The sequence below is a fragment of the Dipodomys merriami genome, unplaced genomic scaffold (genome assembly GCF_024711535.1).
Source record: "Dipodomys merriami isolate MVZ:Mamm:240054 unplaced genomic scaffold, mDipMer1.0.p SCAF_2, whole genome shotgun sequence".
In the NCBI taxonomy this organism is placed as follows: Eukaryota; Metazoa; Chordata; class Mammalia; order Rodentia; family Heteromyidae; genus Dipodomys; species Dipodomys merriami.
Genome location: NW_027203381.1, coordinates 117,603,986 through 117,626,370, shown reverse-complemented (window position 1 = coordinate 117,626,370; position 22,385 = coordinate 117,603,986). Strand labels below are relative to the sequence as shown.

Genomic DNA, 22,385 nt, shown 5'->3' with positions numbered 1-22,385 from the left:
ATGCCCAGAGCACTGACAGGTCTAAAGAGTAAGGGCACAAAGAGGAAGTCAATTAAAGAGACCATTAGCATAAAAGGATACATCAGAAAGGAGTCTGAATTCAGTGGCCTCCACTCTTACCAGCCCCACCCAGCACTTCACGTGTCTGCTCGACTGGCCACAAGTGGGTTTCTGTGGGCAGAAGAAAGTATCAGAAGCCAACAGAAGCCAAGTTAGGTCACTGGGGTGTGTCCTCAGCCTAGCAACCACAACATCATTAGAGAACCAGCTCTAAATACAAACTCCTCAGCTCACCCCAGACCCAGTGAATCAGAAATTCTGCCACCCTTCATGGATGCCGGTGGACACTGAAATGTGAGCACGATGAGGTCCACTTTTCCTCTACTCTACTTTGAGAAAATCTGAGACATGCTGCTGCTGCTTGTAGCCTTCCTCCCACAGGAAAGGCTCCAAAGCTGTGTGCTCACCCAGGAGGCTCATGGAGTCACAGGATGGAATATTCGCGCAGCTTCCAGCATGTGGGCAGATCTCACTGGTATCTGCCGACTCTTGCCAAAGAAAAAGCATTCCGTCCAGTAGATCAAAATTACAATCACCCTAAGCTGCAGAAATGATGGCACCAGAGCCCAGGCTCCTATGTTCCTCTCCTTGTATAAACAACCCACTGAATCTTAAAGAATGACACTTAATCCATCCAGAAGGATTCCTATTCTTTTTTTTCTTAAGAAAATAGTGCCATTTATTATCCTTTAAAGACAGAATCAGCAAATAAGAAGGACGTACTCTGGAGAAAAGCCACATGAGAAAAAATGAGAGCATATCGTAGCCAGCCTTCATGCAGTCAAGTGAAGAATAATCATAGTTAATATAACATTTACCTTCATTTAAAGCAGCTCTGGGTCAGGCTCCTATTTCTGGAAACTAGCCATTCAGCACCATGTCTTCACAGGACACAGCTAACTAATCTCTAATGCGTACAACTGTGTTAATGAACACGGACGAGCAATGCAAGAAAGAACACAGAGCTAGGAAAGAGGACAGTGCTTGCCTGAGGATGGGTGGAGAACGTAAGGACTGGTGTTGATGGGAAACAGCTGGCAATCTGGTGGAATGGGATGGAGTGTTGGAAGGTGAACAGGGCTTTGGTGGCTGGGGGGGGGCTGTCCTCCCTAGGGAGGGGAGGGCTTTCCATGTGAGGGACCCCCCCTGCCTTGGGGGCATGTGAGGGACCCCCCAACAATGAGGCAGGTCAGGTAGGGGTGTGGGCCTCCTCTCTCTGTGATGGCTTAAGAGTATCTGCTCCAACTGGAGGGAGACCAGGAAGATGCCCAAGGAATTTTCACCTGGCCACCATGAGCAAGACAGACTTGAGAGGATTTTCTGAGGTTTGGAAGACAGCCTAAAGACTGATGGAAAAAGAAGGAAACCTAGGCATGCTTGGGATAGCAAACTAGCCACAGAAAAATGGTCCAGGACTGGTGCTGTCCATGGTGCTGAGAGCAGGTGATCACTCATGAGCCACGGAAGCCTGCTTGGGATGGATCCCATCCAAAGAAAGCTGTCAGACGCACCCTGCACTCCTCCAGCAAGAGGAATCGCCTGTGGCCAGGGGCCAGGTAGGACAAGGCAAGGAATGGGAAATCCATTCATCCCGAGGGTGATGGGACCACTTCATTTTGTGATCTGTAGCAGAGAGAGCTGACCAGAGTCCCCACCTCCTGGTCCTAGTGACACACAGAACCAGACTGGAATAAGAGGCCTTAATTAACACCCACCATCACATCCAAACAAAGCCACAGCATTTTCACTTAGACTTGTCTTAAACTGTGGTTCAATTATCCTAGGTCCTCATCTGATCATGGTGAAGGAGGTGTCCAGAGACAGTTAGGACTGAGAAGCTTGGTGACAGATCCTTTTGGACTGTATGAGCTTTTTCAATAAGCACCTCTGTTCTGGTTTGTTCCTTTCTCCATGCTCAGAATCCGGAAGTGAGTTGATTCTTCCTTTCTCAGATGAATTGTTGACATTGTCTTGACTAAGGCAGCCCATGAGTCATGCAAGTGAAAACCAACAGGCCTGAGTGCCACCCTCACCCACCCTGTGCCCTGACTCACACCCAAGTCATAGTCAGCGAGGCATTCAACCCCAAAACAGACCTGACCACCATTTTCCCTTCTAGTGCTTCAGGATTTTCTAGATGATTGATTACATGAGCAATGACAGCAGAAATCTTGGTTTGTCAAGGAGGAAGAAAGGCCCTTCGCCCTTGAGGGAGAGTCTGAGAGAAGACAAATGTCCATGGTTTTGAAGGAGAGAAAGAGAACGAGGCCAGCCTTGATGCTGAAACCAGAGGTTCAGCTACCATGGATTAGAGGTACAAAGAATGGGGAGTAACTCATTTACTATCATCTCAGCGAACTTAAAAAGATAAAACTTAGCCAAGTGCCAGTGACACATGCTTATAATCCTGGCTACTCAGGAGGCTGAGGTATGAGGATCCCAGTTTAATGCCAGCCTGGGAAGAAAGTGTGCGAGACAAATCTTCAATAAAGCAGCAAAAAACTGGCAGCAGAGACACAGCTCAACTGGCAGAGCCCCAGCTTTGAGCAAAAAAGCAAAGGGAAAGTGCCCTGTCCTGAGTTGAAGTCCCAATACACACACACACACACACACACACACACACACACACACACACACACACACACACACACACACACACGTGTGTGCGATCAAGAGATAAAGAGTTCAAGGCTTAGTTCACTGAACCGGGACACCAGTTGAAGTCTATTCAAAAATGTCACTGGCTGGGCACCGGTGGCTCATGCCTGTCATCCTAGCTACTCAGGAGGCTGAAATCTGAGGATCACAGTTCAAAGCCAGCCTGGACAGGAAAGTCCATGAGACTTTTATCTCCAGTTAACCACCAGAAAACCGGAAGTGGCACTGTGGCTCAAGTGCTACCACTTGAGCTGAAGAGTGCAGGAATAGCGCCCAGGCCCAGACTTCAAGCCCCATGACCAAAAAAAAAAAAAAAAAAAAAAAAATTGCCACCAGATTGTGAAGTCGTGTCCCTGAGCTGGGCTTCCTCCTTTCCTGTCTGTGGGGCCACTCAGCACCTGCCACAGGGCTGCTTTGCCACCCGTCTGCCAGGCACGAAGCCTGCTGCCAGCGAGGGCCAGCCGGTGCATCCTCACATCCTGCCACGGCTCTTCCAAGAGTTTCATGGAGGAACTGCTCAGGATATATTGTTTGAATAAAACTCCTGGGGTTCTCAAGGTGTTCTGACTCCGGTGGAACTATTGGAAGCTATTCAAACCATTCAAAAATCATTTTCCTTGGAAGATGAAGGCAATATTTTTCATGTATTCATTCCTTTTAAATTGAATGAGGATCTACAAGAAATAAAATGCCCGGATACTGAATATGGAGGTCTCGGGAGAAGATGTCACATGAAAAAGAGCATCTTTCTTTTCTTTGTAACTTTTCTTAGTGAAAATATCTGTCCTGGGCATCGCTGGAGTGTGATATTTAAATAGTGGAAAGGGCTGAATAAATTTCTGTGCCCAGTGGGGCTAGGTGGGTGACATTTGCTTTTCTGAGTCATATTCAAATTGGAGCAAAGTTCGGGTCACTGGTTTCCAATATTCTCACGTGAGTCCTGCTTTTCTCAGTTGCTTTAAAGATCTTCAAAATCCAGGCCACCGTGTAGTCACGGCCACGTTTCTATGCAAGAATCCTGAATGAAAGGTTGGAGTGAACGGAGTCAGGATGCTCCTGTGGGAGCCTTGACAGACGCTGGGCTTTATGAGAAATCATAATTCAATTTCTTTCTGGATCAGACTTCTTTCTAGCTACAAGATAGAGACTAGGAGTTAAAATACACCAGTAAGCTATTTTTTTCTATCTTCTGCTTCAAAAAGGACATGGAATACCTCTATGATTTAATAATTTCTGTCAATGTCAAGGCTATATGTGACTTCAAGAAACAGATGCGTTACTTACAACAGCGTCGGTAGGACTTTAAAGGAGAAATTAATGAGTATCGGGGTAGAATAATGACCTAGATACATCACAGGCCCCACAACGTCAAAGATCAAACTGTGTCCCCATCTCCAAAAACACCCCAACACAGGGAAGCGAGGCACAGATTTAGAAAGCTTTTTTAACAACTGAATTTGACATTCTCGGTTGAAATCCTGTTCCATCGTGGGTTGAGCGTTCATCTAGAATGCTCCATTCCTGAAGTACTCTCCCGCGCCAGCTTCGCGGCAGCGTCCGGGCTGACACACGGACGGTGACAGATGTGTGGGATGAGGCGTCAGGTGTGTGGGAGGAGCTCCCCACATCTGTCCTAGATACCATGGTGACAAGCAGGGGCTCCACCAAAGGACACTCTTGGGATTCATGCTGGGAAATGTCTGCCCCGGGAAGTGGGGGGGGGGGGGGAGATGCTCTGGGTGTGAGGATCTTCTCATTGGTGGATAAACCTTGCCTTCCCAATTATGATTCTTCTCTTGGATTAGCATTCCTACAAAGCAAGGGCTGTTTCTTGCTAAATGAGCGAGACAGGCAGCTTTGCTATCCAGGCAGTCTACGAGCTCAGGAGCTTGACCAAGTTCAACACAAAGCCATCTGCTCATTACACCTAGGCCTTCCTCATTTACATGTTGCAGAAGTAAGCTGTCAAGAAATGTGAGAGTTCAGATAAACAGTTAAAGAAAAAAAGGAAGGGGGGCTGGGAAGGTGTCTCAGTGGTAGAGTGCTTGTTTCACATGCATGAGGCCCTGGGTTCAATTCCTCAGCACCACATAAGCAGAAAAAGCCCGAAGTGTCACTATGGCTCAAATGGTACAGCGCTAGCCTTGATCTGAAGAGCTGAGGGCAGCGCCCAGGCCCAGAGTTCAGGCCCCATGACTGACAAAAAAAATAAATAAATAAAAGAAAGAAGTGAGGAGGAAGAATCGGAGGGAAAGAAGAAAGCAGGAAAAGAAGGAAATACAGAAGAGGGAAGGGGTGGTGGAGACAGAGCCAGGGAGAGGATAAAGCATGAAGAAAAGGAGCTACAGTGTAAGAAGAGAGAGAAAAAGAAAACAGGGAAAGAGTAAAGCAAATAGCCATGCAATAGATTTTTAACTAAAACTATACTATTGTCTGCTTTTATCTCATCGCTCCATTGTTAGCGTCTTTCTGAGGTAAATCAGGGTGGCTTGTAAAGCCTCACCTCACACTCCTTCTGGCCTCTAGCTTGCTGGCCTCTGCTTTTCCTCTGAAGTCAAGGCCTCCTAACTCAGCCCTTCTGCAGCCCTGAGGCTCTCCCTCCAGTCTCTCTCTCTTCCATCACATCATCCCTACAGAAGCTCTGCCTGTCTGTCCTCTCTTGGATTTCACATGTCTCCACCTGCAGCTGACTCTCTTCTCCCCTCACCTAGGCTCCTCTGCCAATGCTTCTTACCTTTTAAGCTAGATGGAGATTGCATTTTCTCTCTCCCAAAAGAGTCAGTGAGGTCTCCTGGGGTACAGTTTTTGTCCGTCTTGTTCACTGAGGTATCCTTAGCCCAGCACAGAGCAGATGGTCAGTACTGTTGGATAAATTTAGACTAGCCTTGTGATGGCTGCACTGGATGTAATCTTAAAGCAGATTTACTTTGCATGGATATACTGTGCTTTGGATATTTGTTTTGCTGTGCACACTGTTGTAAGAAGCATCCTGTACAAACTACGTCTTCCTGCAAACTGTGTCACAATGTATTTTCTGTATCTTCCTACAAACCGTGTCACAATGTATTTTCTATATGAAGTACCAGAAATGTAATGGTAGGGTAAACCAAAGTAGCTTTTAATAAGCTTTTTTTACATTTCACCAAACTACCCTTCGTAAGAGTGGCACCTGTTTATTTGCTGTCTACCAGTGCCAATCCAAGGGCAACTTTTAGTCACTGATCCAGGAGCAATCTGAGCATGTGCAAATCTGGACTATGCCCTTCTCAGCCACAAGAGCCACTCAGACCAGGCCCCTGGTACAGAAGGGTTTATTCGGTGATGCAGGCTCTGAGAAGTAGCATCCCATCCATTAAGCCAACTGATTCTCACCAATTGATGACGCAGAGCCCAGCCAGGAAGGCCACATGGTGTATCCTGTTGGGTAGATGGCCAACAGAAAGCCACGCTCCCCCCGGTAACCAGGGTGGTGACTTCACAGCCACTTCCATGGGTTTACTGAGTGATTTCTCTTCCTGTTTCAGTTCAGAAATATCTGAAGGACAAACTTCCTGGGCCATCCACTTGATGTCTTTGTCTTGTTGAGTAAGTGAGAATTACACACTTCTGGAAGTTTTCATTGCACCGATTAAAGAGGTCGGTTTTAGATTTCACAGGGCAAGACACCGGAGAAGACAGGTCCAGAGCCAGACAGGAAAAGGCAGAGATGAGCACTGAGCACCGAGGTCTTTGTGTGTACTTCGTGTGTACTTCTGACTTTGTCCTAGGATGTGTACACAGCATCTCTGCCACAAGGAATAACAGGAATTTGGATGAGGTTGAAGTGCTTCAATCTCTTCAAAACAAGTTTCTTCAAATGAAAGAGCCAAGGAAATTCTAAGTGCTATCCTAGGAGTAGGCAATAGAATTGAATGCAGAACTTGCCAGACAGACATTTCAGAACAGATCAATTCCAAAGAAGATGGTGGGCAGCGTAGAGAAGGGCAGCTCTGGTCCCCACCACGCAAGGATGGGCTGGGCAGAGTGAGCGGGGCCAGGCTGGGGAAGTAAGTCCTAACTTGGGGCTTAGGACACATGGAGGAGAAAATGAGGACCCTTGGTGCCAACATGCAGATAAAGGAGCGCTTTCTTCTTGGGGACAGAGAGCCCAGTGTTGATGGAAGAGGAGAAAGGGCCTGGACACTGCAGCCAGTACTGAAACACAGGAGGCCAGGTGATTCTCTGTTCTGCAGAACCTTCCTTCCTTGACTTGACTGTAGAGGAGCGAGGCACTTGCGCTCGGAAAGAGCGAGTAGGTTTGAGTGCCCAGTTGGGGCGGCCATGGGTGCTGTAGTTTCAGCTTGCAGAAAGATCTGGGCCTCCTCTCCAGTCCCATGGCCCCAGACACCTGGGCAGAGAGCAAGAAGTCATTCTTAGATAAAGGCAGAGGGCCACCAGGGCCAGGTGCTGTCTGAGTCTGAGATTACCGTCAGAGCTCTGAGTGGTCGTGGAAGTTTTCTGAGAGGGTAACTTGAGCCAGGCAGCAGTGGACGGGATGGCCAGCAGTGGACGGGATGGCCAGCCACGCTCTCTCAACACAACACAGCAGGGACAGTTCTCACTGTGCTTGCTCTTCAGTCAAGTTCATGCCAGAGCCTGCCAGCCAGGCCTAGGCTCTGTGCCCCTTCTGCCTCTCCATGACCACAGGAAATTGCTTCTTGTCTTTTCCACAAACCATGAGGAGCTCGGCTGGGCAGCATGTCGAGGCAGAGGCTGCAGGAGGTAGCTCCGTACTTGCGGAGGGAAGAAAAGCATGGGAAAGCACTGATTCTCGATACCACTGCTCACGTGTGGTGACCTTGCCCTCTACACATACACGCTGAGGAGGCAGCCAGGTCCCCTGGCACTTGTGTGATGCCAGCCTAGACCCCTGGGCGAGTCTCAGAGGAGGCTCTCAGGTGGAGGCATGGCTCAGGTGTAGAGCAAGCATCAGAGGAGGCTCATGCCTCCATCCCCTCTCTGGCCCTGCCACGCATGGAACAGAGAAGGAAGCAAACCCTTGTACCGTGAGCCCAGACAACTGTTGTGTAAAGGTGGACAGATGGGGGGGCGCTGAACTCTCAGCACCACATGGGCAGGGGAACAGCACACTCTCGGATATTTCTAGAACCCAGCACACGCTCTCTCAAGGAAGCTGTGCTGTCAGTACGCACAGCACCTTGCACACTTCCCACACTTGCCTTAGCTCTGCCCCAGTCTGAAGGCTACTGTGCACATCCAGCTGTGTGCTCCGGTCTCCAGATGACTATGGACTGCTGTGGAACCCGGGGAAGGGTCACATGATGCCCATCTAGGGATGGGATTGGCTGAGAAGATGAAGAACGCTCCCTCCACCCACACACAAATTGATGTGGAGACAGGCAAGCGAGAAAGAGAACCTCCCCCTGCAGCCCACCCTGCACACTTGACCTTGGACTATGAGAAACAGAGGTCTCCTGGCTTCCGCTTCATCCACACTACTCTGTTGGGCTAGCTGCAGCTGCTGAGTGCTGACTACTTTCTACAGTCTCTCGTCACTGGAGTCCAGAGCCTCCCCGCCCCCCGCTAGCTGCCTGCTCCTGGCTGAGCTGCAGCTTGCTTTTCTTTGCACAGCTATCCCAGAGAGAGGACAGAAATGACCCTGAGTTAACACTTGCTCCAGTAGATTGCCAATATCCTCATTCTCCCCACCCCGCCAAGAGCAAATAGCAGGGATGGCGGCTATGCACCACATGTCACAAACTCCTTTCCCTGCGGAGAAGAGGCTGGGTGGGCATCTACTAAACCTGTGAAAGGAAAATCCCGAGGGGAAGCTTCCTGCCCCGCCCCACCCCACACCCTCCTCTTAGTTGGCACTTCTAGCTCTGTGGGCAGCCCTGGCTTGACATGATGATCCTGTAACATCTGTAACATCCCAGTCCCCCCCCTACCCCTGTGGGGGTCCTCCTCACCCACATGACCCTCCACTCCGAGTTCCTCTGTAGTTCACTTTCTGAAGATAGAGCAGAGTCACACGCTGTTCACGTCACCTACCAGAAAACCTGCGGGAGGGGACGGCTAGCCTGCCACTGTGGCCGCACCGAACAGCCGTTTTAGCTCAGAGCACCACGGCCCTTCAAAGCCGTTTGCTTGGAGTTCCAAAACACGGCTGATTGTTGAGTATATTGTAAGAAATCCTTATTAGCTCTGCCCTTTTCCAAAGACAATAACTCTTTAAAAAATAAACAATAATCCTTTAAATGGGGCAGTCACCATCAGCATGGAATAAGATATTACACCTCTATGCCTGGGAATAAGGCAGTCATCCTCAACCATTATTATCGTTGAAGCTAGTGTTTGATCAGTTTCCCCTCCAGCCCGTGCACCTCGGAGCCGAAGGTTTACTGACAGCACAGTGCACACGGGGCTGCCAGGGCTCAGACAACAGCCCAGGCCAGAGGGGAACCCCCTAGCCTTCCCTCCTTCCCGACTCAGGTCGCTTTATGCTTTCCTGAAGAAAATACCATGATCCTTTTTCCTCCTCTTCAATTTTCTCCTCTCCAACTTATGTTTTAGCTTGCAAAAATGTCACATAAATTAAGTGCATGAACTTCTGGCACGCGTGAGGGAAAGAGACAGACAATATACACCCACTCGTGTTCTACAACCCGGCATTCCATTAAGTTCAAACTAAAACAAGTGTCCAAATCCCCAGTCCCAGAAAGTGGAGCCCCTCCCAGGGAGGAGACAGAGAGGCAGGTGCACGGTCTCAGAAGACTGATGGTTGACCAGACTGGGGGCAGGGGGCTGAGAACCTTCTGGAAGGTTCTCATCTCACAGACCTAACCCAAGATTTCATGTCACTCACAAAATAGCCCGGCTCCTTCCCTTGTCTTTGCAAAGCTCATTGTCATCTGGATTTCCTACTGACACCAGAGTTTCCCTGGCTGAAGAAGCAGCTCACAGATCGGAGGCCCTGTCTCCCCGGGGACGCCTTTGAGCGCCTTTAGATAAAAGTCACAGGAATAGTCTCTGGCAGCCAGTTCCTATTGACCAGCAACTGGTGAGTTTTGTGGTCAAAACTGCAGATGATGCAACTGGGGAGAAGAGATGGGAGCAGAGGTGGAGGCTGTGAGGTAGACCAGAAGCCAACTTGGAAACATCACCAGTTGGAAGGAGAAGTTATGAAGGGTGTTCAGCTGTGGTCCGATGGCTGTTCCATCTGTCATCTGAGCCTCTGCAGCACAGCAGGGTGAAGCCATGATCATCAGTCAGGTGTCTCTACCTCTCAGGAGGATGCACACCTTCCTGTTGGTAGCTAGGGCTGGCAGCAAAGGAAGACTTGCATGCTGACTTCCAGGCAGCTGCCTTGCTTCTGCTCCTCCACAGTTTTCCCAGAATGGTATCAGTGATGGCTTCTTCAGCGTTGTAGCCCCCTGAGTTAGACTCCTGGGTCAGGGCTGTGTGCTGCTCCCTGGTAGGCATGCTTTCCTCAGGTATGGTGCAGTGAATGAGTTAACCCACCCAGCTCTCCAGGGATGTCCTGTGTCTGTCTGCCTCGGTGCTCACTGGGCCCGAGGGCTGCACACACCTACACACTCCACACCTTACTTAGATGTGTGTATGTTTATAATCAGTGCTTGCAATAATTAATACTGGTTAATATTCCCCCCCCCAACAAAGGAAAAGGTGAACTTGTATTTTCCTGGGGAAACCTTTTTCCTTTAAAATCCACACACTAGGTTTAAGAAAAATGGAATCCATATGTTCCTGACTTAATTATTTTAAACCCATCAAAACATTTTAACAGCTGCCTAATGCCCAAGAATCGTTTTGATGTTTCTTAATAGGTTTGTGTGAAAAAAAAATTTTTTTAAGGCTCTTCCTTGAGAAACAAAAGAAGAAACAGGTGGCTGCGCTTTATGAACAGGAAATACACCCAGACACCAGTCAGATTGCTCTGAATGCCGTTCATGCTGCAGATCTCCAGGTGCCATTGCCATTCATCCAGCCGGGGGGCTGTGCACCGCCCGGACCACTTCCCCATCTGTCTCCAGAGCTCCTGTCACGGAGCCTCAGGGGCCATGCCCAGCTCCTGTCCTCATCTGCTTTCCTGCATCTCCTCTTCCCACCAGCTCTGCCTTGCGTGTTACCGCAAGAAGCCTACTTACCCAGAATGCTCAGTTTAGCCTCTCCGGGAACGCTGGTATGTTGCAGCAGAGCAGGGGAAGGAATCAGACCCTGTCACAACCTCCTCTGTGGGATCTCCCAGCTGCCCTCACCCTGGCTCCCATCTGGGCCCAGAACACCAGGCCTTCCCGTCCGCCCAAGCCTGCCTTTGGCCATGACAGCCTCTGTCCACTCCAGACTCTGTGATTACTAAGCCCTAACATCAGTGAGAGCCCAGGGTGGCCAGGGGGGTTCTTGATTCGAGGAAGATCCGTGAATAGGAAAGGAAGAGAGTGGATAGGAAAAGACTCTAGAAAGTAGAAACAAATAGCAATGGGACAAATCTGCATGAGGCCGAGGTGGTGGCTGGTACATCCTTCATGACTCAGACTTGATGCTTGCGTTTGTGATGGACAGGAATTCCCCCATTCACACAGGAGCAGCTAGCCAAGATCAAGGCCAGAGGCAATGCTGTTGTGAGCATGCAGGGATAGGAAGAGCCTTGAGCAGGGCATCGACACGATCACGTCACCCTTCACATTGGGCAAATTACACCCTTGAAAAGCTGCTCCAAAATCTTCAAACTTCCTCATTCGCTATAAATGCCTGATGATCAAGGAACACAATACTATAGTGCACTGTGTACAAATTCTCCCTCCAGTGTTCACTGCTTTAAATACCTTCCCTAAGAGCTGGTTTGGGAAGGGGAGACTTTTCAGATTGTTTCAGGTGGATATTTTAATGCATACGAATTCATATTGCAATCCCAGAACTCTGAGCACAGGTGGAGGACACTTGTCTATTCTCCCTCTGGAGGTTTTGGAGTCTGCAAGGAGTTCTGGGTGGACTTGGGTTCCTGCCAGCCAGGTGCTTGGACCCGAGCCAGACAGACAAACACTGGGCCTCAGATGAAACAAGCTGTTAAACAGGTCTGTTGTGCTCCGGAGGTCTCCGGCTAATGGCACTTAGTGCTGACATTATTGCTTTCAAGTCTTTCGTTTATCTTTGCAGAGAGGTGAGCCACACACTCTCTGTTCTCAGCAGGCAGGGAAAACCTCGCAGTCAGACTGACACCCTCTTGGATATTTCCATGCCCGTGATCAGCACCAAAAAGGTGGTTCATCATTCAGCGTAACTCCTCAGAAAATACACACTTCCCAGAAACAAGAAGTTTCTGTACACGGTGCCCACTTTGGAGCAGCCTGGCCTCATTTTCTAGCCCTCGATCCTGGGACCTGGACTCCTCCCTGAAGGAAGTGGCCTCTGTCTCAGCTCACCTCCACCCATGCTGGCCTCTTCTCTTTTTCTTCCCCGGAGCCCCTCACCCACGGCCTGAACTCAGGAACTATTCAGGCCCTCTTCGAAACTGCATGTCTGGGAACTTCCTCTTCAGTGTCTACTGAAAGACTTTAGCCACCTGGTCAACCATGCTCTCATTGGTGGAAGACAAGCAGGTTCCTCAAAGCCAAAATAGGAATTGTTGACCTAAGATGCATGAGAGCAGACTGAAAGCACACACGAGGACAGAGCTGCTGTGTTAGGTTAGTGAACAGTACAGGAGGCCACGGCGAGGTAGACTGGAGACACTGCCTTCCTCCTCCAGAGCCTTCCATCCTTAGCACCTCGTATGTAAAAACACTTCTCACTCCTGACAGGCTTGAAGCGAGCAGGTAAGCCAAATCCACATCATACACAGCCCGAGGCAAGCGTGACTGTCAGAATCTAGCTTAACCAGATCGGAGAGTTATCAAGAGTGACAACCAAAGGAAATGGTGGTTCTACAAATGCCAATCAGCAATCTGGTGTTCCTGAGGCCAGGCTCTCCACTCAAGTCTGGAAAAACACCTCTTTAGTTACCTCTAAATTAATCTACAGAAAGTAATACTGGGTATGCAGCAGGTGCTCCATGTGAGTCATTACTAAAACAGTATAATCAGCCATAGAAATAAGGTAACAGCACCTTACGAATGATACCCCCTTAGGAAGGGATTCCTATCTTTCCTCATCTCCACATTTGGCCCACGGCTGGCCTGAGGCCTCTGACTGACTCACAGCTGGTTAGACAACCCCTCTGACAGCAACAGGTCTGGGACTCCAGAACACTGGATCTCCATCCCAGGGCCACTCTGATACTAAGGCCTCCTCCTTCCTCTGCTAGCCCATGGCTGAGACTCCCATGCACAGCCTGAGCCCACCATGTAAAATTACCCCCCCACACAAAGGGCTCCCATGGATTTTGTGTACTGTGGATTCCCATAGCTGTAAACTGTAGGTTTTGAACTGTGTGAGTTCTCTCAGGAACTGTCCCTTGACCAGGACATCTCCAGGGCTTGGAAACTTGTCGTCTGAATTGTCTGATGTTCAACTCTTCCCTCCCTTCTTGTAGACATGTGGACCTTTCAAGTTCCATTCATATTTTTCTTCATATCCCAGAGAAAAGTCCTTCCATTGCTTTCCTGAGCTCAGCTTTAATTTAGCTCTTTCTCTGAGCAACAGTGTCGTGTGTGTGTGTGTGTGTGTGTGTGTGTGTGTGTGTGTGTGTGTGTGTGTGTGTGTGTGTGTGTGTGTGTGTGTGTGTGTGTGTGTGTGTGTGTGTTCATTCCTGGGGCTGTTCCTTATTTTTGCTCAAGTCTAGTTTTCTACCACTTAAGTCACAGTTCTGTTTTTGGCTTTTTGCTGGTTAACTAGAGAGAAGAGGCCACGGACTTACCTGCCTGAGCTGGCTTGAAACCATGAACCTCATATCTCAACCTCCTGAGTAACTAGGATTACAAGTGTGAGCTAATGATGCCTGGCTGAAAATAATATTTCACCTTAGTTATCTGAATGCTTTTCTTAATAAAATGTGTACTTTACATTTTAGAGAGAATGTACACATTCAATTCACTCTGTGATATTTTCCTTTTGAAAGGTCTTTTGGAAAATTTAAAAAGCTGTATTCTGGAAGATAACATAAATTTATATAATCCTAGCTCTCCCATGACTCCCTTCAAACTTTGCAGTGACTCTCTAGTGACAGTCTTGTGTGTTAGATAAATAACGGACCATGCCCGACAAGGGCAGGTGGAAAGGGCCTCAGCCATGCAGGAAACCCAGGCTGTCATCTTCATTCTCACAACCAGAACCAAGGGTTAGATCTTGGGGAAGGAGTCTAGGAACTTCCAGTCCTGGAGCAATTTCCACAGCCCTGGGGCGCCACCCTGATACCCCTACCCACCCCCTAATGAAGAGAGACCACACATGGCTCTTTGGAGAGTGGGGATACATGCATCCAAAGCATGACTCATAGCTCAGAGCCAGTGACCTTGGGTGACACTGCCCCCCTTCGACCTCTGTGCTCCTGTTCTTCAGCCTCCTTGCGTGCCTGCTTGCTGTGGTAACATAGTTACCATTCAGCCTTTATCATATGTTGGGGCTTTTTTAGCCATCTTCTCAGCACTTCTGCAGGTGACATTGCTCTTTGCAAGGGGAAGTCCTTGGGCTGCCCTTATTCTCTCTCATAGCACAAGTTGGCCCATTTCCGGCATGGCCTTTGGAAGCATGTGGGCTATAAATGACAAATACATAAACAAACGCTTATAGAAAGAGGCAGCTGAGAATGGGCTTAACTCTTCTTTTAAAGGCCACAAAAGTATCTCTTGGTATTAATCTCTTGAAGGAAAGATAAATGAAGAATAAAAGCAAAATACTTCATTCAGATTGTTTCTGCTGCAAGCTTGTCTTCAAGGAGCTTTGGGAACTAGAGGCCCCCAAGCATTCCTCTCCAGGGGACCCCTAAGCATTCCTCACTGGGGGGAGCCAAACGTTCTTCACTGGGGGTAGATTTCTGCTCCCTTTTCTTAAGGCAATATTGTCTGTGACATTCTTCCCTGTGTTTATCCTCAGCATTGTTAAAGTATCCTTGGGTGTTGTCAAAGGATAGTTTTCTAAGGGTGAAATCACAAATCTATACATATATGAATGGAATAGCTGTCAACTCCTTAACTCAGTAATTAAATAGCAAGGAAATCATACCGATGTCACAGCAGGCTCAAAGAAATTAAAGATAAACACGCTTGTATGGACCAGAAGAAGACTGAAAGAGCTTTTTGTGCAAAGAGAGAGACATCAGCCTGGCAGAATTTATTTGCAGGTCTCTACACAACAGTCATGCTGCATTGCTAATGATAATTGCATCACCACCAATTCTCTACAATTTACAGATTGTAAAAACAGCTCAATGTGATGCACAGCTAGAATCAGAAAACCTAGAAGGGTGTGCTTGAAATAGCACGTCATTTGCCACCGAAGTTATCCAGTCATCGACATTGCTCATTTCACTTTCCACACAGCCGTGCAGCACCCGTCAGCTGTGTCCAGCTCCTCCCGCGGCTTCCAGGCCTCCAGGGACATAGTGTCTCTCTTTCTCTCTGTCTAGCAAGAGTTTCGGTATGACATTTCTGGCCATGCATATAATGTCCTTCGATCAGAGCTCTTGAACATGACCTGTCAGCAGGTCTATCAGCTAGTTTCCCAGGCATCCAGTGGACCCTATGGCTCATTTCTATTCTTTGTTTCTTATCCACTTCTCTTGTCCATTCTCCCTTTTCTACCCAGTGGCCAGCAGGCAAAGGGTTTATATTTGCATTCAAATGCTGTCTAGGACTTGTGTGCCAGTATTGGTAATGTTATATGACCCATAAGTGATGCTATAAATAGTCAAATGGCCTTTGGCAGAATAAAAGATTTCCCCACCCAAGCCAACTGATTAGAGCTACTGCTATAAAATACCTTCACAGCAACTCCTGCATTTGAGTTCAAGTGGCTAGTGGAGATGACAGTCTAGCCAAGTTGACACAACACTTGAGCAGTGAAAGGTTGACTTGATATTATAGTCAGGTACTGAAAAGGCCACTTGACACTGATCTAAGAGTCACAAATCCTGGGTTCCCCACCAGACTCTGCCAGCTGCATGCAGATCGGGTCCCCTCAGCCTTATTTGCTTCTCTTCATCTACAAACTGGGCATATGTGCTGTATGTCACTAGGCTGTCTACAGACCAGCGGGCAGTGATTCACAGGTGTGAAAGGGGTTGTGACTGATATTCCTTCTAGCTGCGAAAGATACTTCTCTTCTAGTTTACTTCCTTCTTGAACTTTTGGAGTCTGTATTTTTATTTTGAAAAATATTTATTAAACAGAAGTTTTACAGTTACCTAAGTCAGACAACAAGTACATTTCCTTTTGGACAACGTCACCCTTTCCCTTGATTGCTCCCAGTTTTTCCCTAGTTTACTTCCTCAGTTTACTCTGAAACAAGAATCTTCTGGGTAACGAAAGTAACCAGATATTAAGGCTAGACCTGCGAGGAGAGGACAGACCAGAGCAGAAAATATTCTGGTTTGAGTTTTTAGTCCCTTGTCTTTTGACATGCCCAGAGAAAGAAAGATGCCACACAGCACTAGGAAGAAAACTCTGAGTACAAGTTTATGAGAACTTGCTTCAGGTAGCTCCATGACAAGAAAACCAATGAAACAGAAAGACAGACAGAGGCAGAGACCCAGACAGAGACAGAGAGCCACTGGTCCCCGGCTGCCCTAATTCTTCTGCAGCTCACAGACTGTGCAGATCTGCCCTGGGGAGAGATTCTCAATGAGAGAATTTTGCATGTTGTAAAATTTCGCTTTCATACAGTCAGACTATAAGCTTTGTTCTTTTCCTCCTATTTCTTGAATCATGAAAAAGTGTATCCAGGGCTTCTGGAAAATGGCACTACTAACCTCATCAGGATGCAGTGGGGAAGGACAGGGGCTTGTTCAAGTTGGAGAACATTCACTGTGCTGATCTGTAAGGTACTGGGAGGGTGTTGCAATAAGCCCTGGCTTGCTGAATCCACTCCCCCACAACAAGGAGAAGCAGTGGTCCCTTCTCCACAGGTCTTTGGTTTTGATCTCAGTCATTCAATCATAAGACACGCCATAAAGTCTGTACCCTCTGGGTCAAATCTTAGCCCACTACAGAGGATTTCTGTCCAGCCCACCCCACCTCAGGATAATGTGAACAAATGCTTTCCAAGATGGCACCACACTGGCAGAACGCTTCACTAGCAAAGCTACAAGGGATCTGGAAAAGCTGCTGGTTCTTCTGCCAGGGCTTCCCAGCAGAGAAGCTGGGCTCAAGTTCAGAAAGGGAGGGCCGCTGCCCTCGGCCTGCCGCACCTTTCTCTTTCCTCTTCCTTCCTTGTGTGTGTTCTCCTAGGACAGTCCTGCTACAGTAATCCAACCCCTCTCCCCACAGAGAGGCTGATGCCTCCCATTCCCAAAGCTCTGCATGTCTTCCAATCTTTGTCTTTATTTTGTGATTATCATCCCTAAGTAGTTGTACGAAGGGGTTTCAGTTCACCCTGTGAGTTAGTGAGGGCAGCGTGTCTTGATCAGTGACACCCCTTCCATCGCTCTCTGCCGTCTGCCCCCACCCCACCCATCCCCTTCATTTTCCTACTTCCATATTCACATAGGCACTTTGAACTTTAGAACCGCATTTGCCCACCCTGGCTGTCTGCGTTCCTCTTCCCCTCCTCCCCTGGACCTCACTCACCCTTTGTCTTTTAAGCTACCTACTTACACCCAAAGCTGTGAGTCTGCTTAGCTCCATCTAGGTTTTGTCTCTCATCTGACTTGTTTTGGCGATGCATTTGACAATGCTGTATAAATGTCTGCTATGAGTTCCTCTGACTACCAGAAGGAAGACTGTTAAAAATGGAAGGTTTCTCTGCTGTGTCTTTGTAAGTGTCAACCATGAGTAGACGCACCCTTACTCTAGGCCAGTGCCAGCTCCTGACATGCGTCAGATGATACGTGGGCCCCGCAAAGCTCCAGGTTCACCTGGTCTCCCACCACATCCTGGTATCCCAGGTCCACACTCAGTCCCTGAAATGCCAGTGTGGATGAGGCTCACCCTCCCATGGATCTCCCCAAAGTCATAAGCTCTGGGCTGTTCAGCTGCTTAGAGGGATAATGCAAAGCAACAGGACTTTTGTAAACCCCAGAACAATTTGTTTCTCCTACAAATCACAGCAATGCATACAGATATCTGCTCCGTGTTACTTGGGAAGTGGAGCCTTTGTGTTATAAACCCATTAGCTCTTTACTCCAACTAATTATGCATTTTGTCACGGGGAGCAAAGTGCCAGTGGAAACCTACTTTAATAATATTTAATAACATTATTTCCTTATGCACAAAAACCGATTGTAGATGTCAACCACACACAGTGAATAAAGCAAAATTCACTCCAAAACAAGAAAAATAGAGGGCTATTTGGCACCCAGTGTGCTTCTGCAACTCCCAAGGATTGAGCATAAAACAACTCTTCTCAGGTCCCTCTACACCCACTCAAAAGCCGATTTACAGTGCATCTAATTTGATATCTGTGATAGGCTCATCAAAATTAGGAGATTAAGCTAGGAGCTGGAGGCTCACATCTGTAATCCTAGCTACTCAAGGGGCTGAGATCTGAGGATCAAAGTTCAAAGCTAGCCCAGGGAGGAAACTCCATGAGACTCTTCTCTCCAATAAACTGTTCAAAAAAGCCAGAAGTGGTTCTGTGGCTCAAGAGTCAGTGCTAGCCTTGAGCAAAAAAAGCTCGGGAATAGCAATCAGGCCCCGAGTTCAAACCCCAGGACCAGCAATAAAATTTTAAAAATGAAATATTGGGAGGTGGAGGGTATAACATATGACCAGCAGGTCATTTTGTCTCCATCCAGCCACTAATGGCCTCTTGGTGGTATGCTGAGAGGCACAGTAAGTAGTCCTAGATAACACTCTGGACCTGTAAAGCAGAGAGCCTGAGCTTCCTTACTTTACCTTCTTGCTCCCTGCAGCAAAGACACATCAGGTATTCACTCATCAAAAACATTAAGGAGTCAAACGATCCCCAATAGAGCCAGACATTTCCATGGAAGGAACAGGAGTGTACTTTGTGGAACTACTTTCTCTAGTTCCTTCATCTGCGATCCAATCCTGGGTTCTGAAGGTGGCCGGATGATCTCACATCCATCAAGGTACCTGCCCACCTCTTTCCACCGAAAGCCCACAGCTGTCCAGGGGAACCACCTAGCAGCCTGCGGGGCTAACGTTCTATTCCATCATGAACCTGCCAAACATACCCAACTCAATCAGTCTGCACATAGCACAGATACAAGCCAAGGAGCCTGGCTTCCCCCCCCCACACCTAGTTCCCCAACCATCCACACCAGATAGCGGGGGACTGACCACCATCCTACATAGAGATAGTAAGGCCAAGGCTCTCAGATACAGTTTCTAAGCTTTCTGTAATATTCTAGCTTAAATTAGGATGATAAATCACATGGAGAATTCCAGAAATAATATCTAAGTTTAAAATACATTTTTATTATAGCACATTCTTAGGGTTGCTTTTTATTACTTGTTATTTATCTATAATGGGGACTGATTTGTAAGCTCTATCATGGTTTAAAACATGTATCACGAGGTGGGCACCAGTGGCTCACACCTGTAATCCTAGTTACTCAGGTGAGGATCGCAGTTCAAAGCCAGCCAGGCAGGAATGTCTGTGAGACTCCTATCTCCAGTTAACCACCAGAAAACCGGAAGTGGTGCTGTGGCTCAAATGGTAGAGCACTCGTCTTGAGCTGAAGAGCTGAGGAACAGCGCCCAGGCCCAGAGTTCAAGCCCTACAGCTGGCCAAAAAAAATAGTATCATGGTTTCAGGCTTTGACTCGGGGGAGAGAGGGCTGTTGGAATCCATTTCCATCACTGAAGAGTAACTGTTGCATGGAGTGAGGCTGACTTGAGTGTCCATAAATGAAATAGAGGCCTGTTCTGTAGCACCCACAGGAAACTATCCAGCCACTGGCCACGCTGATACTTTACTGTAAGATGGGAATTCACTCCCACAAAGACCAGGTGAGTTCCAGCCTTCATCCAGGTATGGAGGAATGGCACCAAGGAAGGGGCCCGGGCAGGGCAGGGAGATTAGGATAGAGATGGGCTCCACATGGGGCCTCTAGCCTCAGGGCTGGGCACTGACCTGGGGCGGAATTCCTGGACACTTCAGCAATTCCATCCATCCCCAATTCCATCCCCAAGGAGTCTGACACTAGCACCTCATGAGGTCAGTGGTCCCCATTTGCCCCTGGGCTACATAGGCATCGTTGAAGTTCTCGGAGGCACAGGGTAGGCCTGGAGGGCATCCCAGGCCGGTGCTGCCCCATGCATCTGATTCTCCCCGCTGCCAGGACAGTGGCGGTGAGTGACGTGTGCTGGGGGTTTCTCGATGCTTCCAACAAGCTGATGCGTACTAGAGAACACACTGTCAGCAGCAGGGATGCCACACCACCCAAGCCCAGCTGTGGGCTGACTCGTCTCCCCTCCCCCAAATTCCTATACTGAAACTCTGAGCCCCAGTATCTCAGAATGCGACTGTATGGTGATACCGAGAGCCAAGCCCGGCGCGTTGTAACCCTGTGAAGATTTTGTTTACCCTTTGTGTGGTGGTGGTTGTGAAATGAGGAAATTCCAGACACAAGCTAACCAATAAGACCATTTACTGGTCTTCCAAACCCCACATGAGACAGACAGCAATCAACCTTATCTGTACCATAGAGACCCCATAAAACCATTAAAACCACCCCTCAGGTTGTCAGAGGCCGGAGTGCAAAGGGAGACTAGGCTGTTCAGCCTCCCGCACTGGTCTGAATCACCTGTAGAGCGTGAGGAAGTGATAGAAAGACACAGTGAAAGCAAAAAAGTGCCACATCACAAGCAGTGCAAACTCTTCCCAGCTTTAATCTGAGTGGCTTCTGCTCCTCCCAGAATGTGTCTATCTGTCAGAGATTTCTGTCTGTCCTAAGCTCTTCACCCAGACCGTTCTAAATAAAATATATACACAATGTATGCATACATATGCATACAATGTGTGCATCTGTGTTCACATTATAGCATAATTGCACTCTATTACTTGGTATAATTCCTCTCTTCCACCTGCCATTTTGTTTTTATTTTTGGCAGAAGTGAAGTGGGGATTGAACTCAGGGCCTTGTGCTTTCTCCATCCCTCTTGGGTATTTTGTTACTTTGCAGGTATCATCTTGAATTTTAACCCAGGGCCAGCCTCAGACCTAGATCCTCCTACCTTTGTCTCCTGCATAGCTTGGCTCACAGGTGTGCCATGGCAGTTTGTTAGTTGAGATGTGGTCTTGCTAACTTCAGACTGTGATTCGCCCATCCCTATAGGATTACAGGTTTGTGTCACCATGCCCAGCTTCTTTCCTTGATAGTTTAGCTTTATTATGTGTATCTGATTCTTGCTGCTCTGGCGGGGAAGGAACTTAGCTGTCTCTCGGTGTCTTCACACTTCTCTTCCACCTGCTTTTTGCTCAGTGTACTTTTACTTTCACATTACCCATGGTGTTCCGTTCTCCATTCTTTCCTGTAGTCACAGTTGCCGTGATGGGGCTATCCTTAGGTCCATACACAAATGGCTGATGAATATATGGCACATTCAGTCTTTGTACACTGCGGTCATCCAGCACTCTTTCTCTGCTCTTCCTCGAGTTGCTGAGGTTCTTTATGAGGTCTTCATAAAAAGACTCATGGAGAATTGATCTCCTGAGAGCCTCTCAAGCACCTTTTTGCTTGAACATCAGTAAGGCTGGGTATGAAATGGTCACACCTCACATTCTGTTCCTAAAAACTTTAGGTTACATAACATTGTTTTCCACCATTGAATCTTCCAGGAAAGAGGCCTAAAGATAGTTTATTTCTCCTTTCCAGTGTATGCTTTCTACTTCAATGCCTATACGAGTATTCCTTTCTCTTTGATACATACAAATGCCCCTTAGTCTTCTTTTCCTCCAAGAGACAGCGTATCCTACCGACATGAAGCATTGAGCTGTCTCTGAAAGAACTTCAGTGATTGGCTTGTTCTTTTTCCTACTTACTGTTTCCTTCTTCAGCGACATGTTATATTTATGTTGACTCATCTTCTGTCTTCTCAACCTGTCATTTCTTTTGTTTAACCTTTTTTGTTTTCTTTCCATTTTGTAATACCTCCTCAAATACATCCTCCATGTTCCCAACTGTATTTTTATCCATGTCTTTCTTTCCAAATCTAATATTCTCCACTTCCATATTCACATCACCATTCTACATTCATTTATCACCATCCACATCAGTATTTCATATCCACTTCACTTTTAGCCCCAGTCCTTTCTCAGCCTCTAGTTGGTCTTTGTCTCTGTCACATTTTGGGAATCGTGAATAGATGGCTGGGCCAGCAATCTGAAGGAACAAAGTTAAGAATGCCTGGAAGCATTACAACATAGCAGGGAGTCTCTCAAGGCCCTGTCGGATGACAGGTTTTGTCTCAGGGCTTATATCATTACAGCTAGCAACCACTGGCCATCTCTCCCCTTCTCTTAGCCACATGGAGAGACTAGATCTTGGAAAATGGTAAACCTGTTCAATTTCTCCTTTTCTTCTGCTT

General features: G+C 47.7%; 1 protein-coding gene across 4 annotated transcripts in view; it reads left to right on the top strand.

Moving 5' to 3' along the window:
* Positions 1–22,385, top strand: part of Kcnj6 (potassium inwardly rectifying channel subfamily J member 6) — a 193,471-nt gene that overhangs the window by 8,720 nt on the left and 162,366 nt on the right. The window contains exon 1 of one of the 4 annotated variants that reach the window (XM_070030678.1): positions 3,629–3,651. The exons of the other annotated variants lie outside the window; for them this stretch is intronic. The gene's annotated coding sequence lies outside the window, so the exon portion shown is untranslated. Of the gene's footprint in view, positions 1–3,628; positions 3,652–22,385 lie in introns of those variants that run through there. 4 annotated transcript variants of the gene reach the window in all.